Below are 17,755 nucleotides of genomic sequence, written 5' to 3' on the forward strand. Positions count from 1 at the left end.
TTCGGGGACTTTTGGTGGCAGCGCGGTGGTGAGACGAGAAGGAGTAGCAGAAGAACAGTGGGGCAGTGGAGTTTGTTGTCTGGCAGGAGCAGTGGCGGCAGAGCGACGCGGTAGAGCGGTGAATGCGCGTCCGCTCAATTCAGCTCAACTCAGGCTAATTACTATCGGCCGGTGGGAAGATAGCTTGTCTACTCCCTCCGGTGGCTGCTTTCAAGAAGTCAGCGCTGTGAAAATAAGAAAAACGAGATGAAATCTGCTGTATTGAAGTGAGGTAGAGTAAAAACACGGACTTCAGTAAAAAGACCTGGCCATTACAGGAAGGTGAGGAGGTGAGGAGGGGTTGACTTTGGTTTGACTTTGGGGCTATCTGCAGTATTAGTCCAGAGCAAAGAAATTCAAATTTAAGCAAAATTTGGAGTTGATGAAGGACATACTGTGAAGGAATGGACAAGACTATTCTTCAATCCAGCCCAGTCCAGTCCTGTCCAGTAAAGTGTGATTGAAGGGGTGATCTCTTCACATCTGGCGGAAACTCACTGGGCCCGTTTCCAGTTGCTGTTGGCTCCCTGCTCTTGGCTGTAAGTAGAGAGTGAATCGATAGGTAGTATTCACTCTCTCCTTTTTTAGTATATGTGTGTTTACTGTTTGCAACAAAGAAAGGAACGAAAGTAAAGTTTATTGTCCTAGTTGCGCAGTGACTTATATGTTAAATGTTACATGTTGTTAGTTGTGTCACATATAAGTTGTGTCCACTGCACCATCCACTGTCTTTTTATTTTTGGGGTTCGAGACACGCTTTTGTTTTAGCTTGATGGCACCGATGATGAGAACAGGGCCATCCTGGTGAGTACCAACCAGGGGCCCCATTGGTGGTGCGCCCGTGAGGTGCCATCTCGCTTTTCACACATTTTTTGTTTGTGCTGTCCTGTCTGTATAGATCAGAGAGGTTGTTGTTTTAAAGAGGCAGTAGATTGAAACATTTTAGGATTATCTTGAGATTAAAGAGATCCCTTGGATAACGAATTTCGACCATGGATGTTTACAGTCCAGTAAATGAATATTGCCATAAGAACTAGGACTGGTGTTGTTGATTAGCTTACAGAGTGGAGGGCGTCCTAGTTCTGTTTGTCTTTCCCTCTAGACTCCTATTTTTGTAGTCCCTGCTCTTGACGCCTGACGCCAGTCTCCCCCGCGGCCGCAGCCTCTCTCACCACCAGTGCGCGGCCGCCGAGGGGGAAGACTACATCCCCCAGGAGTCCTTGTGGCCGGACGCCGCACACGCCAACTCTGCGGCCGGTGGCGAAGAGAAGACATGTGGAGCCCCACGTCGCGGGACGCGCACGGGCAGGCGCTGGGCTAAGCCCGGGCAAAGGGCGGGCCGTCTGTGGCCGTCCAGGGCAGACCGAGGCTGGGCTGGGCCTCCCCCCTTTCATGTACTGATCCTTGAGAGAGAGTTGAATCCTGTTGGTGCTGACCCCCTGATTGCTGATACAAGAGATGGTGCCTTGGACTGTGAGTGACAAGGCGGAGTCCCCATTACATTGTTTCATATTAATTACAATTTGTGGGGGGGAGCCGGGTTGCACGAGACTTTGGTTACCAGGGTTGATTGCATCCAAGTGACTGAACAATTTTGTGCACTCGGACTTGTACTGTGATAGTACCTGTGAACCTGGGATTCAAAGTGTTTGCCGTGCAATATAATGGCCAGTACTGTGCCAACAAGATCAGCCAAAAGATGTAATAATATCCCACCTAATCCCAGCTCGGTGACCAAACAAAAGAGAGCTCTCCCAACCACAACTATACAGCCCACTACAATTGACCGAATGTTGCAAAGGGCGATTGGGGTGGTTTCCAATGAAATAGAGCAAACGGAAAGACCCCTATCACTAACCCCAAAAATCGACCTGACTGCAACGACCCAAGAATCTGACAATTATATTACGGTTAATTCCCCACACAGTTTATTAGTCTCGCCATCTGTGGCAATTCCTCGTGCCCCTAGTGTGAGCAATGCTGACTCTGTGAACACCAAAGCTGGAAAAAAGGCATCTACCAGAAAGAAAAAGGGGGTTAGTCTTAGAAAACCTAGGTCCTAGAAGTGTAAAACGATCCCTGCGTCGAATGTAGTAACAAATGTGGTAGGGGAGGAAGTTGGGCATGTTACGCAATTGCAAGTACCCCCTATCTGGGTGTCCCAACTTATCGTGGACTTACAGTCCCACTTGGAGCAAGTGGTTAACACCCAAATGAAACTAATCGTGAGTAGGTTGGACAAAATAGTAACCCTAGTGAAAACCAGGGGGGGGCTCATTTATTTATTTATTTTATTTATTAAGCAACTTGTATCGCGCAGACTAAACCCGAAGGTATCAAGGCGCCTATCAAAATCAATAAACAGAAAATACAGAATACCACTACGGGTATGCAAGTGTGAAAAGATGAGTTTTGAGCGCAGATCTAAAAGTTTGCAAAGAGGGGCTAGATCTTACTTCCAGAGGGAGGGCATTCCACCACTTGGGTGCCAGAAAGGAAAAGGCCTTACCTCCCCATCTTGCTTTTCTGACACGGGGTACAGAGAGGAGGAGTTTGTGACTGGAGCGAAGATTCCTACTAGGGTTATGCCGAGAAAGAATGGATCCCATGCTTGTAGGGCTGGGTTTAGCAAGAGCTTTATACACCAGGCACATGGATTTGAAAAGGATCCGGTATTCAACGGGGAGCCAGTGCAGTTGTTTTCGGGCTTCAGTGGCAGAGGCACGTTTTGGTAGGTCAAGAGCAAATCTCGCTGCCGCGTTCTGGACCACCTGCAAGCGCTGTAGGTGACTCTTGTTCAGCCCTGCATACAGCGCATTGCAGTAGTCCAGTCGCTAGCCCAGAAAAGCGACAGCAAGTTGCTTTCTTGCCTGGGGTGACAAGAAGTGCCTGATTTTCCTCAGTGTGTGGATAATCCCCCAGCAGGTCGAAACAGTCCTGTTGACCTGTTGGCACATACTAAGGTTGGGGTCGATCATAACTCCCAAGTTTTTTGCTGACAAGGTGGGCTCGGGACATGCGCCCAGCGAGTTCGGCCACCACTCCGCCGACCAGATCGATTCCTTTCCTCCAAAAACCATCACCTCCGTCTTCTCCCCATTCAGCTTTAGTGAATTGTGGATCATCCACTGGCCAACTGCCTCCATGCAAGATCTAAAATTGGCGGCAGTTGACGTAGCTGGCTGGGAGAGAGAGACTAGGATCTGGGTGTCGTCCGCGTAGGAAACTACCTCCATCCCAAAAGATCTAATAAGTCTGGCAAGGGGGGTCACGTAGATATTAAAAAGGGTAGGACTAAGCGCTGACCCTTGGGGGACCCCACATTGCACAGACAGGGATGGAGATAGAAATGAACCCAGCATTATCCTTTGTTCTCTATGGTCGAGAAAAGAGGAAAGGAGTCCCAGAGCAGACCCGCGGACCCCAATCTCCCTCAGGCGAGATGTTAACACCACAGGAGAAAGGGTATCGAAGGCCGCTGTGAGGTCTAGAAGGATCAGGAGGGAGGTCTGACCCTCATCAACTCTGGTGCGGATGGTATCCAGCACTATGGTGAGGGCAGACTCGGTGCTATGTTCCCTCCTGAACCCATGCTGGGAAAGATCCAAACAACCCGAGCTCTCCACAAATGCAGCCAGATGTTTATTTAGATAGGCTTCGAGCATCTTTGCGGGAGCCGGGAGCAGTGAAATGGGGCGAAAGTTCTTTAACACCCCGGGGTCCAGAGAAGGCTTTTTAAGCAAGGGTTTTACAACAGCATTTTTCCACTGTTGGGGAAAAATGCCTTCCTTCATCGCTCTGTTCATGATGTCAACCAGAGGAGGAAGGAGAGATTCTCTGCACTGCTTGAGGATCTTTAGCGGGCAGACATCCAGCGGAGAACCAGATTTGGTTTTATCAAGCAGGATTTCAAGATCCTGACAGGAAAGGGGAGGAAAGGAAATCAATTCCTGATGTTGAGAGGATTCCGCAACACTGGGCTCAGGGAGAGCAGGCAGCAGGGGGACGGCGGTCAGGGATTTTTGGACCTCCAAAGCAGCATAGATGTCAGCGATTTTTGACTGAAAAAAGGCAGCTATCTTGTTGCACAGGTCCTGAGAGGCAACCACAGGATCCGGTGTCTGAAGGGTCGTAAGGGAATCGACAATCCTGAAGAGTTCTCTAGGAGATGACAATGAGGAGGTGAGTGCCGTAAAGTATTCCTGCTTGGTCTTAATAACTTCTAGTTTGTAGTTTTTAAGCAGGACCCTATGGGCTTCTCTGTCCTTAGAGGCCCAGCTAGAGTGCCATGAGCGCTCCTGCCTTCTTACTTCCTGTCTCCGAAGCCGGAGCTGTTCGGAGAACCAGGGAGCGGAGGGTCTTTTCCTCGCAGAATAGCAAGACCTTGCGGGAGCAAGCTCCTCCATGGCCTCAGCAATGGTATTTTCAAATAAAGAGACCGCAGTGGAGGTATCTGCCTCCCGAGGAATGGACAACCTGGTTGTCCATGGAAGGAAGGAGTCTTCCCTGATCTTTTTGAGGTTCCTTCGCACTTCCGTGGTGCTCGAGGCCCTTCTAATATAGCCCCGTGCGGGATACAACATGTTGAAGGGAACGGCCAGATGGTCCGACCAGGAGAGATGGAAGGGGCTGGCAACTGTCAGCCTAGGGTCGTTGGAGAAAATACCATCGAGCGTGTGCCCCGCTCGGTGGGTAGGACCGTTCACCAGCTGGGTGAGTCCGCAGGCTGACATTATTTCTACCAGGGAGATGGCGAAGAGAAGACATGTGGAGCCCCACGTCGCGGGACGCGCACGGGCAGGCGCTGGGCTAAGCCCGGGCAAAGGGCGGGCCGTCTGTGGCCGTCCAGGGCAGACCGAGGCTGGGCCTCCCCCCTTTCATGTACTGATCCTTGAGAGAGAGTTGAATCCTGTTGGTGCTGACCCCCTGATTGCTGATACAAGAGATGGTGCCTTGGACTGTGAGTGACAAGGCGGAGTCCCCATTACATTGTTTCATATTAATTACAATTTGTGGGGGGGAGCCGGGTTGCACGAGACTTTGGTTACCAGGGTTGATTGCATCCAAGTGACTGAACAATTTTGTGCACTCGGACTTGTACTGTGATAGTACCTGTGAACCTGGGATTCAAAGTGTTTGCCGTGCAATATAATGGCCAGTACTGTGCCAACAAGATCAGCCAAAAGATGTAATAATATCCCACCTAATCCCAGCTCGGTGACCAAACAAAAGAGAGCTCTCCCAACCACAACTATACAGCCCACTACAATTGACCGAATGTTGCAAAGGGCGATTGGGGTGGTTTCCAATGAAATAGAGCAAACGGAAAGACCCCTATCACTAACCCCAAAAATCGACCTGACTGCAACGACCCAAGAATCTGACAATTATATTACGGTTAATTCCCCACACAGTTTATTAGTCTCGCCATCTGTGGCAATTTCTCGTGCCCCTAGGGTGAGCAATGCTGACTCTGTGAACACCAAAGCTGGAAAAAAGGCATCTACCAGAAAGAAAAAGGGGGTTAGTCTTAGAAAACCTAGGTCCTAGAAGTGTAAAACGATCCCTGCGTCGAATGTAGTAACAAATGTGGTAGGGGAGGAAGTTGGGCATGTTACGCAATTGCAAGTACCCCCTATCTGGGTGTCCCAACTTATCTTGGACTTACAGTCCCACTTGGAGCAAGTGGTTAACACCCAAATGAAACTAATCGTGAGTAGGTTGGACAAAATAGTAACCCTAGTGAAAACCAGGGGGGGGCTCATTTATTTATTTATTTTATTTATTAAGCAACTTGTATCGCGCAGACTAAACCCGAAGGTATCAAGGCGCCTATCAAAATCAATAAACAGAAAATACAGAATACCACTACGGGTATGCAAGTGTGAAAAGATGAGTTTTGAGCGCAGATCTAAAAGTTTGCAAAGAGGGGCTAGATCTTACTTCCAGAGGGAGGGCATTCCACCACTTGGGTGCCAGAAAGGAAAAGGCCTTACCTCCCCATCTTGCTTTTCTGACACGGGGTACAGAGAGGAGGAGTTTGTGACTGGAGCGAAGATTCCTACTAGGGTTATGCCGAGAAAGAATGGATCCCATGCTTGTAGGGCTGGGTTTAGCAAGAGCTTTATACACCAGGCACATGGATTTGAAAAGGATCCGGTATTCAACGGGGAGCCAGTGCAGTTGTTTTCGGGCTTCAGTGGCAGAGGCACGTTTTGGTAGGTCAAGAGCAAATCTCGCTGCCGCGTTCTGGACCACCTGCAAGCGCTGTAGGTGACTCTTGTTCAGCCCTGCATACAGCGCATTGCAGTAGTCCAGTCGCGAGCCCAGAAAAGCGACAGCAAGTTGCTTTCTTGCCTGGGGTGACAAGAAGTGCCTGATTTTCCTCAGTGTGTGGATAATCCCCCAGCAGGTCGAAACAGTCCTGTTGACCTGTTGGCACATACTAAGGTTGGGGTCGATCATAACTCCCAAGTTTTTTGCTGACAAGGTGGGCTCGGGACATGCGCCCAGCGAGTTCGGCCACCACTCCGCCGACCAGATCGATTCCTTTCCTCCAAAAACCATCACCTCCGTCTTCTCCCCATTCAGCTTTAGTGAATTGTGGATCATCCACTGGCCAACTGCCTCCATGCAAGATCTAAAATTGGCGGCAGTTGACGTAGCTGGCTGGGAGAGAGAGACTAGGATCTAGGTGTCGTCCGCGTAGGAAACTACCTCCATCCCAAAAGATCTAATAAGTCTGGCAAGGGGGGTCACGTAGATATTAAAAAGGGTAGGACTAAGCGCTGACCCTTGGGGGACCCCACATTGCACAGACAGGGATGGAGATAGAAATGAACCCAGCATTATCCTTTGTTCTCTATGGTCGAGAAAAGAGGAAAGGAGTCCCAGAGCAGACCCGCGGACCCCAATCTCCCTCAGGCGAGATGTTAACACCACAGGAGAAAGGGTATCGAAGGCCGCTGTGAGGTCTAGAAGGATCAGGAGGGAGGTCTGACCCTCATCAACTCTGGTGCGGATGGTATCCAGCACTATGGTGAGGGCAGACTGGTGCTATGTTCCCTCCTGAACCCATGCTGGGAAAGATCCAAACAACCCGAGCTCTCCACAAATGCAGCCAGATGTTTATTTAGATAGGCTTCGAGCATCTTTGCGGGAGCCGGGAGCAGTGAAATGGGGCGAAAGTTCTTTAACACCCCGGGGTCCAGAGAAGGCTTTTTAAGCAAGGGTTTTACAACAGCATTTTTCCACTGTTGGGGAAAAATGCCTTCCTTCATCGCTCTGTTCATGATGTCAACCAGAGGAGGAAGGAGAGATTCTCTGCACTGCTTAAGGATCTTTAGCGGGCAGACATCCAGCGGAGAACCAGATTTGGTTTTATCAAGCAGGATTTCAAGATCCTGACAGGAAAGGGGAGGAAAGGAAATCAATTCCTGATGTTGAGAGGATTCCGCAACACTGGGCTCAGGGAGAGCAGGCAGCAGGGGGACGGCGGTCAGGGATTTTTGGACCTCCAAAGCAGCATAGATGTCAGCGATTTTTGACTGAAAAAAGGCAGCTATCTTGTTGCACAGGTCCTGAGAGGCAACCACAGGATCCGGTGTCTGAAGGGTCGTAAGGGAATCGACAATCCTGAAGAGTTCTCTAGGAGATGACAATGAGGAGGTGAGTGCCGTAAAGTATTCCTGCTTGGTCTTAATAACTTCTAGTTTGTAGTTTTTAAGCAGGACCCTATGGGCTTCTCTGTCCTTAGAGGCCCAGCTAGAGTGCCATAAGCGCTCCTGCCTTCTTACTTCCTGTCTCCGAAGCCGGAGCTGTTCGGAGAACCAGGGAGCGGAGGGTCTTTTCCTCGCAGAATAGCAAGACCTTGCGGGAGCAAGCTCCTCCATGGCCTCAGCAATGGTATTTTCAAATAAAGAGACCGCAGTGGAGGTATCTGCCTCCCGAGGAATGGACAACCTGGTTGTCCATGGAAGGAAGGAGTCTTCCCTGATCTTTTTGAGGTTCCTTCGCACTTCCGTGGTGCTCGAGGCCCTTCTAATATAGCCCCGTGCGGGATACAACATGTTGAAGGGAACGGCCAGATGGTCCGACCAGGAGAGATGGAAGGGGCTGGCAACTGTCAGCCTAGGGTCGTTGGAGAAAATACCATCGAGCGTGTGCCCCGCTCGGTGGGTAGGACCGTTCACCAGCTGGGTGAGTCCGCAGGCTGACATTATTTCTACCAGGGAGATCGTGTCGTGAGCCTCCAATAGCTCGAGATGAAAATTGAAATCACCTAGAATGGTCAGATTTTGTCGGCCAAAATAGGGTTCCAGAACCTGCATCAGTTTCAGCCCAAATCCTGCTCTTGGGCCAGGAGGGCGGTATACCAAGATTCCATTAAATGCTGGGTTAGCAGAATCAGAGAGGGAAAAGTATAAGACCTGGAATGTGTCCTTAGGGTCAGAAAGGGGTATAGTGTGGCAGTGAAATTTGTCCTGATATAAAATGGCCAGACCACCGCCAACACGGCCTGATCTGTCCAATCGAGTAAGGCAGTAGCCCTCAGGGACCGCTTCAACCAGATCAGGACCGGAGGAGTCTTTAGCCCAGGTCTCCGTAATAAAGACCCAAGAAGGTGTTTTATCTAAGACCAGTTCCTTGAATACAATGTTATTTTTAATAAGCGAGCGAGCGTTGAGAAGAAGACAGGACTCGCTGGGGTTTTTAGGTGTTGATAAGGAGCAGGGTTCCGGAGGAGCAGAGGCAAGAGTGAGCAGAGGCTCATCCGCCTCAGTCGAAAAGCACACACAGCTGGGACATGTCAAATAATCCTCAGGTCTGTAGCGATGAGAGCAAGGGGCAGGAGCGGGCTTCAGCCGCAGCATCTCCCTTAAAGAGTATTTCAGGACAGGGGCGCCTACCTTGTAAAGGCCAGTAGTCCAGCCGTCCAGCCCGTCCTTAGCGCGGACGGGCGCAGACGGGCGCAGACGGGCGCAGACGGGCTGGACTCTGGCGTGACTCCGGCGGTCATCCGGCGCATCCGCTGCCGCGTCCGCTGCGCGGAGCCGCTGAGTACTCTTTTATAGAGACTAGAGCGCGAGGTCGCGCCTACCCTCAATATGGCCGCCAAACAGCCCTCGCCTCCCCGGGACCAGCTCTCAGCGTCAACACTCAGCTGAGAGCGGCCCAGGAGGTGGAGGGGGTGATAGACAAAGGTGCAGATAAAATCCGCTTTTAGAAAAGCAGAAACGGGTAAAATACACGCGTTACACAGGACGCGATAGAAATGCACGTGGCGCTCTGGAAATAGGTCTCAAGTCTATTAGCACAAAGAATAGGAAAGAGGAACCTCCGGCTTCCGCCTCAGAGGGAGAAAAGCGATCGTTTGCTGATCCCTATCTTGGCCCCCTTTATAGAGACTAGAGCGCGAGGTCGCGCCTACCCTCAATATGGCCGCCAAACAGCCCTCGCCTCCCCGGGACCAGCTCTCAGCGTCAACACTCAGCTGAGAGCGGCCCAGGAGGTGGAGGGGGTGATAGACAAAGGTGCAGATAAAATCCGCTTTTAGAAAAGCAGAAATGGGTAAAATACACGCGTTACACAGGACGCGATAGAAATGCACGTGGCGCTCTGGAAATAGGTCTCAAGTCTATTAGCACAAAGAATAGGAAAGAGGAACCTCCGGCTTCCGCCTCAGAGGGAGAAAAGCGATCGTTTGCTGATCCCTATCTTGGCCCCCTTTATAGAGACTAGAGCGCGAGGTCGCGCCTACCCTCAATATGGCCGCCAAACAGCCCTCGCCTCCCCGGGACCAGCTCTCAGCGTCAACACTCAGCTGAGAGCGGCCCAGGAGGTGGAGGGGGTGATAGACAAAGGTGCAGATAAAATCCGCTTTTAGAAAAGCAGAAACGGGTAAAATACACGCGTTACACAGGACGCGATAGAAATGCACGTGGCGCTCTGGAAATAGGTCTCAAGTCTATTAGCACAAAGAATAGGAAAGAGGAACCTCCGGCTTCCGCCTCAGAGGGAGAAAAGCGATCGTTTGCTGATCCCTATCATGGCCCCCTTTATAGAGACTAGAGCGCGAGGTCGCGCCTACCCTCAATATGGCCGCCAAACAGCCCTCGCCTCCCCGGGACCAGCTCTCAGCGTCAACACTCAGCTGAGAGCGGCCCAGGAGGTGGAGGGGGTGATAGACAAAGGTGCAGATAAAATCCGCTTTTAGAGCTCAGGGTGGCAATCTACCTCCTACTACTGTAGCTAATCACAAAGCCCCCGAGTCTACTGTAGGGAATGAGCACAGCAGACCCCCCGTTGTGCAAACCACCACTGCTATGGATTTTCCATCATCCACATCTAGCCAAGAACCAAGTACTGGTGGTTTTCCCAACAGAAGTACCCCGTGTATAGAGAAAATAACTACAGTCCCGTCTATCACCACTGCACAAGTGCTCAATAGCGGTGCCCCATCTAGAAGCACTCCCAGTATAGGAAAGGCACCCACTGCCCCGCTAACTACTAACATACAAGCCCCAACCCACAGCGAATTATCCCTGAAGCTCCACCCAAAAGGGTCCTCCCCTAAGGCGACTACTAACCAACCACCTAGTATAAACTTACCCCCTGAGGCAGCCCCATATGTGGTTATACTTGCGGGAGTGCCAGAACTGAAGCCAGAACATACTGAATATTATGAAGTACTAAGGAAAAAGACTATGTTCTGGCTAAACAAGCATAGGTCCCAAATAACTGAGAATTTTAACAAGAGCCCCCCTGTCCACACTAGCGTCTTAGGACCCCTGCTTGGGTCTTTGTCTGCGACACTAGGCAGTGAGGACGTATTGGAAGTAGATCAATCCTCTTCGCCATCTCACAGAACAAATACTGTACCAGGGTTCGGAAGACCCACTGTTGATCTAAATGATGAGAGACCAACTGTTAATATCTCTGTTACACCGCAGCCCACAGAAAGTTACATGCAAGGGGGACTCAAATTAGTATCCTGGTACATAGCCGGTTTGTCAGCTAAGTTTGATAACCAAGGATGGAGGTAATACATCACAAGGTTCCAGATAATTTGTTTGCAGGAGACTTGGGCAGTAAATTGTAGTCTCTTCTATCTAGCTGGGTATAAGCGTTTCTCTGTGCCCGCTCAGAAATTAGGGTCAGGGAGAGCCATGGGTGGACTTTCCATATTTGTTGATTTACACATGGAGGGAGTGTGGACTAACTTAAATTGGACCTCTAACAATATGCAGGCTCTTGGGTACGCTAGAAACGGGTTGAACATGATATTGATCAATCTGTATAATGCGGCCGTATCTAAGGGGAAAGAATAAATAATCCAAGAAGTAGACAACAACCTAAGTATTGAGTTAGCTAGGAGGAAGGGGGCAGTGGCCCCGTTTGTAGTATTAGCCGGCGATTTTAACTGCCACTGATGCCCGACTTTATTACCCCCAATGAAAAATGGTCTAGCTGCCTGACTGAGGAAGGCCCGCATCTCGAGCATACAAATGAAGGCTTGGAAATAGGCAATGTATTAAAAAGCCATACCCTAGAACACACTATCGATTTGGTCACTATTGGTAGGGAAGGCGCTGTCACTCCAACCTTTAAAGGTAGGGGATGTAGCTCGTACATAGACTTCATCATGGTATCAAGTTTATTCAAGGACTGGTTAATAAGGGTTGAGATCAAGTGGAACATATTTAGTGACCACAACCCCCTAGTACTCGAGATAAGGAATTTGCCCCCTAGGAAAGTCAGGAGGGGAGAGAAGGAAGGCAGTATCGAGAAGGTAACGGACCAGGGAAGACGTCTGAGATGGTCTAAAGTTAATGGGGAGGCCTTCTATAAAACCCTAATGGAAACTGGGAAAGAACCTATCGGGGAGTGTCTAGACCTTTCGGTGGAGGGGCCGTCTCTGGTGAGGGCATTCGAGGAAGTGGCCCACCTGATAGACGGCCTGCTAAAGTCCACCACTCCTGGGAGGGTAAACGCTGTCCCGAGATGGTTCGATAAAGACTGCTCCTGAGCACAGAGGGATTTAAAAATCAGTCTCAAAAGCCATCCCCGGGACAAGATCAGAATTGCACAGTGTAGGAGCGCCTAAAAAAAGGCGATTAAAATCAGGAAGACCTCCCTCCAACTTCAAGCCTGGGAAGACTTAAGGGATGCAGCAGAGATAAGAGACATGACTGCTTTCTGGAAAACAATAAATAAACTGTGTTTCCAGGACAATAATACCCCAGAAATTGGCACTACGATCCTGCCCGAACAATAGTACAACCACTTTAAAGGCTTGTACAATCACTCAAAGGAGAACAATTCTAATACAGGGGGGGTGTCAGTGGGTTTCCTCTGTAGAATTTTCTCTGGGACAAATTACAGTGGCAATCCAGGCCCTATCACGAAACAAAGCACCGGGCCCAGATGGCATACCTCCGGACCTTTTCCTTAGTAATGTGGAGTTATGGGCTCCTATTCTTACAAGGGTGATAAACGCGACTGTCGCAACTGGCCTACCGCGTTCATGGTCGTCTGCTACAATAGTCCCAATTTTCAAGAAGGGGAACAGGGACAACCCCCATTGCTACCGACCTATCTCATTGATAGATGTGACGGCCAAAATTCTGGGCCGAGTGATCCTAATGCGCCTTACAGACTGGGCGGAAGATAATCGAATTATTACTGACGTTCAGTATGGATTTAGATCAGGGAGATCCACAACGGACCAGTGTTTGAACCTCTATCTGTTGGTGGCCAAGTACACTATAGCCAGCAACAAAGCGGTATATCTAGGGTTCATGGACCTTACCGCAGCTTTTGACCACGTAAACAGAGAAAAGGTATGGACCCTGATGATTAAGCTAGGAGTAGATCAGGGTCTGGTTAACATCTTGAGAGCATTGCACTGGAATACTTCTGCCAATGTGCGGTTTAATCTGGAAGGGGGCACTACAGAATCTTTTCCCTGCAATAGTGGGGTTAGACAGGGATGCATCCTGGCCCCCTTTTTGTTCTCGATATATATAAATAACTTAGACCAGGCATTAAGCAAACTAAATGTGGATTCCCCAAGAGTAGGTACTCGACCCGTTCGGTGCTGTTGTACGCGGATGACGCGGTACCTTGATGGATAGCAGCACTTAAAACCTCTGCTGGAAGATCTTTCTCCTACTGGTACAGGAACAAAATACCCATCAGACCACATCTAAATAATGTAACATAACTTTTCAGAGTGAACCAATAAGACCTCTATCCTTTACCCACTGCTTGACTGAAGTGTGCAGCCATCATACATACTGTGGTAAAATTACAAATATGTACACAATTACAGTTAGCTACACAATATCCAACACCTCTCAATGGGGTCTAACAAGAATCAGCCCTGTGAAATTCTTCTCCCTATGTTAGTCACAGTGGGTGACCTACACCAAAACCCGTGCCTATTATGGTAATCTGTGAGATTACATGTAACCACATATCTTTCTATAGCATTTAACGTAATGTAACAACAAACTACTGTTGGCCTATTAGATTTATCGTATGTGTTTTACAATAAATACACCAGGCTACAGCATTTGTAATAACTTTTCATAATAAACAGTCCAGATCTATGGCATTGGCATAACATTTCCCTACACACCAACTAAGCCTTTAGCTGTTATTATTGACTTATCACCTTAATCAACTCAGGTCTAGTGTACTGAGTTTAAGCTTTTCAAAAGGCCACCATCAGACATACAGTCTTAAAATTGCAATTGTATACAAAATTACAGCTGGCAAAGCAAAATACTATCTCTCCTAACAGGGCTACACAAGGATCCTCACAGTGCAAATTTTCTATAACCATGGTTTGCCAAGGGGGCATGGGGGTTTTAGAAGGCTGGGTCGGAGTAAAGATGAAGAGGCCATTGTGAGGACTCAATGATGTCTGTTTATTGATTTTGTAGTATTAATTAAATGTTTATACATTCAGAAGGGAACTGTTTCTTGGGTTAACTGAAATCTTCTTTTCCTTCGGGTAATTGGCGCCAGTGAGGTCCCCCGAGTCCCTTTTAATAAAAAGGAAAAAGGAGAAAAAATTAAGTTTGCAAGGGGTAAGTGTGGGTTCCAATTTGTTTAACAATGGTTCCTCCCCACCAACAGTGATCATCTGATGTGCTACTTCCCCTTTTTTTGGAATTTAGTGCCTGTTTGTTTCCTATCTAGGATAGATATAGTGCCCGAATGCTTTTTGTGTTTGAGTGGTTTGAACATTAAAAAGCAAGAGTTAAATCATGTCCTCAGAAAAATTAACGAGATAATAAAAATATAAAAAAATTGGAGGCAAAGCATCAGGAGAAAACCTTTTCCTTTGAACCCCTTCCCAATTTTTCTTATTCAGTCTCCTGACCTTTCTTACTTGGCATGTTTGGGCATATATAAGGTTTATCCTCTGGGTTGATAAGGAACTTTTACCCACACCAATCACCCGGTGCACTGTGACTGTGAGAGCACCCCTCCCTCCTCCCGCTCTATTCCCGCTCTGGCCACTCAGCCGCAACTCGCCTGAGTTGCGGCGGACAATGGGTTTCCTCCGGTACTAGCCACCACTCCTCGGGTCCAGTTCCGGCATCCTCTTCCTCTCCTCTGGGTTGGAAGTTGTCATCTGGCTCGTGAGCGTCGTCAATGGCATTCCGTAGTTCCGTGTCTCAGTGCTGAATTCCCGGCAACGTCACTTTTCCCCTCAGTGGTCCGGTCTCTTCCCTCCCGATGTCCGTGATGGCATCCCTCTTCTCTCTCTCTACGTCCTTTTCCACACCTCCCCCTTGCTCATCTCCTTCCACCTTCCTCTGCCCCGATGTTTCTGATTAGTCCGTCATTTTATTCCGATTGGCCTATTTAAATAGAGAGAGGCGTGTTTAAGTATGATGTCCCCACTAGGACAGGTGTTCCTTTCCCCTGTCCGGTATTTTTGGGAACTTCGGCGCAGAGGATGTCCTGGCCCCACACAGGGGCACAAGGGGGTAACCAACATCAGAGCCCTTGCCTTCTTAGGTAATCTATGAGATTCCATGTAACAGAAAGCCTATCCGTAGGCTTTAATTCAGAGTGGTAACAATCCTCCCTTAAATGTCAATTGACTTAAACATAGGCTTTCACAATCGATATGTCAGATCTACTGTTCTTATCATAACTTTTCATAGTAAACAATCAGGCCTATGTAGCCTTTTTCATTGGCAGATCACTGTAACCAACTTATTAAGTCTATTGTACTGACAGTAAGCTTTCTACAAGTCAACCATCCAGAATACAGTCAAAGAAGTACAAATATATATAAAATTACAATTGGCAAAGCAAAATACTTTGTGGGCCTCATTCATGAAAACTTTTCATTGTGCCCTCCTTGCGACATGCTGGATGCGTCATATTTACAGTATGATGCATCAAGTCGCAAGGAGTTACAGATACGTCTGTATTTCTGACGTATCTGGAGGCGCAAAAATGACGCATTGCTGGAGTGAGTCACGAAAGTGATGCAACTCCATCAATAGGTCATTTTACATGGGCAAGTCCAATTTCAAATGTACCTGCGTCATCTTACGCCTGCTGTGAGGCAGGCATAAGATATTGACGTACTTGTGTCCTAGAAGTGACGCAGTGACATCTCATAGATTTCACTGTGCCACTTCTACGAGGCTTCCTTGCGTCAAAACGCCCACCCTGCATACATTATACCTGGCACAGGTATAATGTGGCGCAGGGGTTTACGAAGTGACGCATCTACCTACATGTGTCACTTTGTAAATATGACGCAACATGGAACGGTTTTTTTACCCTGCTGGTGCGTCACAAAAAGTGACGCACCGGCGGCGGAAAACTGACGCAAGGGCTCATAAATAAGCTCCTATCTCTCCAAAGGGAGCCTAAACAGAAGTATTGTAGCATGTCTCCTATCCCACCGTTTATTTTGGGCTAATCACCTACACCAAAACACTTGTTTAGTAGGTAATCTGTGAAATTCCATGTAACAAAATACCTATTGGTAGGCTTCAAAACAGAATAATAACAATTAACAATGAATTGCCTGTTGACTTTAACATATGCTTTTCACAATAAATGTCAGGCCTAGTGCCTTTATAATGACATATCATAAGCAGATCAGGCCTATGGCATCCATGATTATTGGCTTGCACACCAGAACCGAATCCTGTCCTGTATTGAATATAAACTGTACCATAGCCAAAAACTGCATTACTCGTAGTGTTTTCAGTGAAAGTATACAAATTCAACCCAATGAAATCCTCTACCTAGGGCACTCAACATGTGGATGGAGCCTAAACCGCTGACTCAGTCAGTAGTACTATCAAAGTTCTTTTTGGTTGTTCGTATAAATTCAAATGACAGTTAGATGGACAAGTCTGACTTAAATGCAATTTAGATTAGTGTAGCCTTGGATATCTCTTTCAAACACAAACCTGCCCTCTGAAGTCTAAAGTGTATATTGGAATGGTAAGGTGCTGGGGCTGCAATATTCTCCTCAAGGCTGCCTTCCTCCAATCTGTGCTGCTGAATACAGACTAACACCATAAATTATCTATCTATCTAAGACACTTTTACAGCATTACAATTTCACATGTGTGCGCCTGAAAATTCAAGCCCATGCACTTGGATAAATAAACATAATATTCACAGCTGTGTGGAGGGCAAGGCCGTTTTTGTGGAAGCACACAACTTCTGCCCAGTCCAAACATGTACTCCTGCCTCCCATAATTGTGGGACACTCACATAATTGTCTTGCTGCAGCTGCGCTGTCAAGCCAGGTTATGAAAAAGGAGATCAGGCAGGATGATGGGGAAAGTGAGTGCATTGCTAGAGTGGAAATTGTTCTTGAAATGGGCTTCTTTGTGTATAGACTGGAACACTAAACAAGCAAAACGTCAGTCAGTCAAAATTCATGTTTATTTAGACCATCGGTTTTTAAACGATGCTACAATTTACAACCATAATCACTTAGTATATATTACTTTCATTTTATAAAACATAAATACCCATTATTAAATTTCATGTAAAATCCAATCAATAATATATACTTTTAAATATAATACCTAACCTTTTTATATAGTCTTATAAGTTACTTAAAACACTACTCTCATTCTAATTCTAAAATACAAATGTTAACTGTCATCATGATCCTCCTTATGGCACATGATATTTCCAGAAATCGCATATCATTTACAAGTTCTACAGCTTGCTAAAGGCTCCTAAGTACATATTTTAAAACTACAGGGCGTATAAACGGTCTACACTACTGTGTAATATTTAAATAGTCCTGTAAAATGTGCATAGTATTGCATTTGTTATTCAGAGCACAGGTACAGTTACCTCCTGGTTGGATCAACTTGAGATTTACCATGTCGTTTATCTGACAAGGATTGATTCCAATCCTCATACTCAATAATTCCCTTCTTATCAGATGATTAGGTAAAATATCCACATCCAGAAATCTCTCTTCATTCTGCCAAGATTTTAACATAGATGGTACCAATTTTTTTCCACTTAAATACTGGTAGTCATATTCATTGGACAAATCTTTACCTTGTGTCCTTAACTAACTTTTGAAATTTCAATTTGCAGGTACTGTTGGCACAACTTCACCTTCACATCCTTAGAAACTACCCCCAATTTTATTCTGACAATTTTTGCCCATTTCAATTTACTCTGCAGAATTTAGTTT

The sequence above is a fragment of the Lissotriton vulgaris genome, chromosome 12 (genome assembly GCF_964263255.1).
Source record: "Lissotriton vulgaris chromosome 12, aLisVul1.2, whole genome shotgun sequence".
Lineage (NCBI taxonomy): Eukaryota > Metazoa > Chordata > Amphibia > Caudata > Salamandridae > Lissotriton > Lissotriton vulgaris.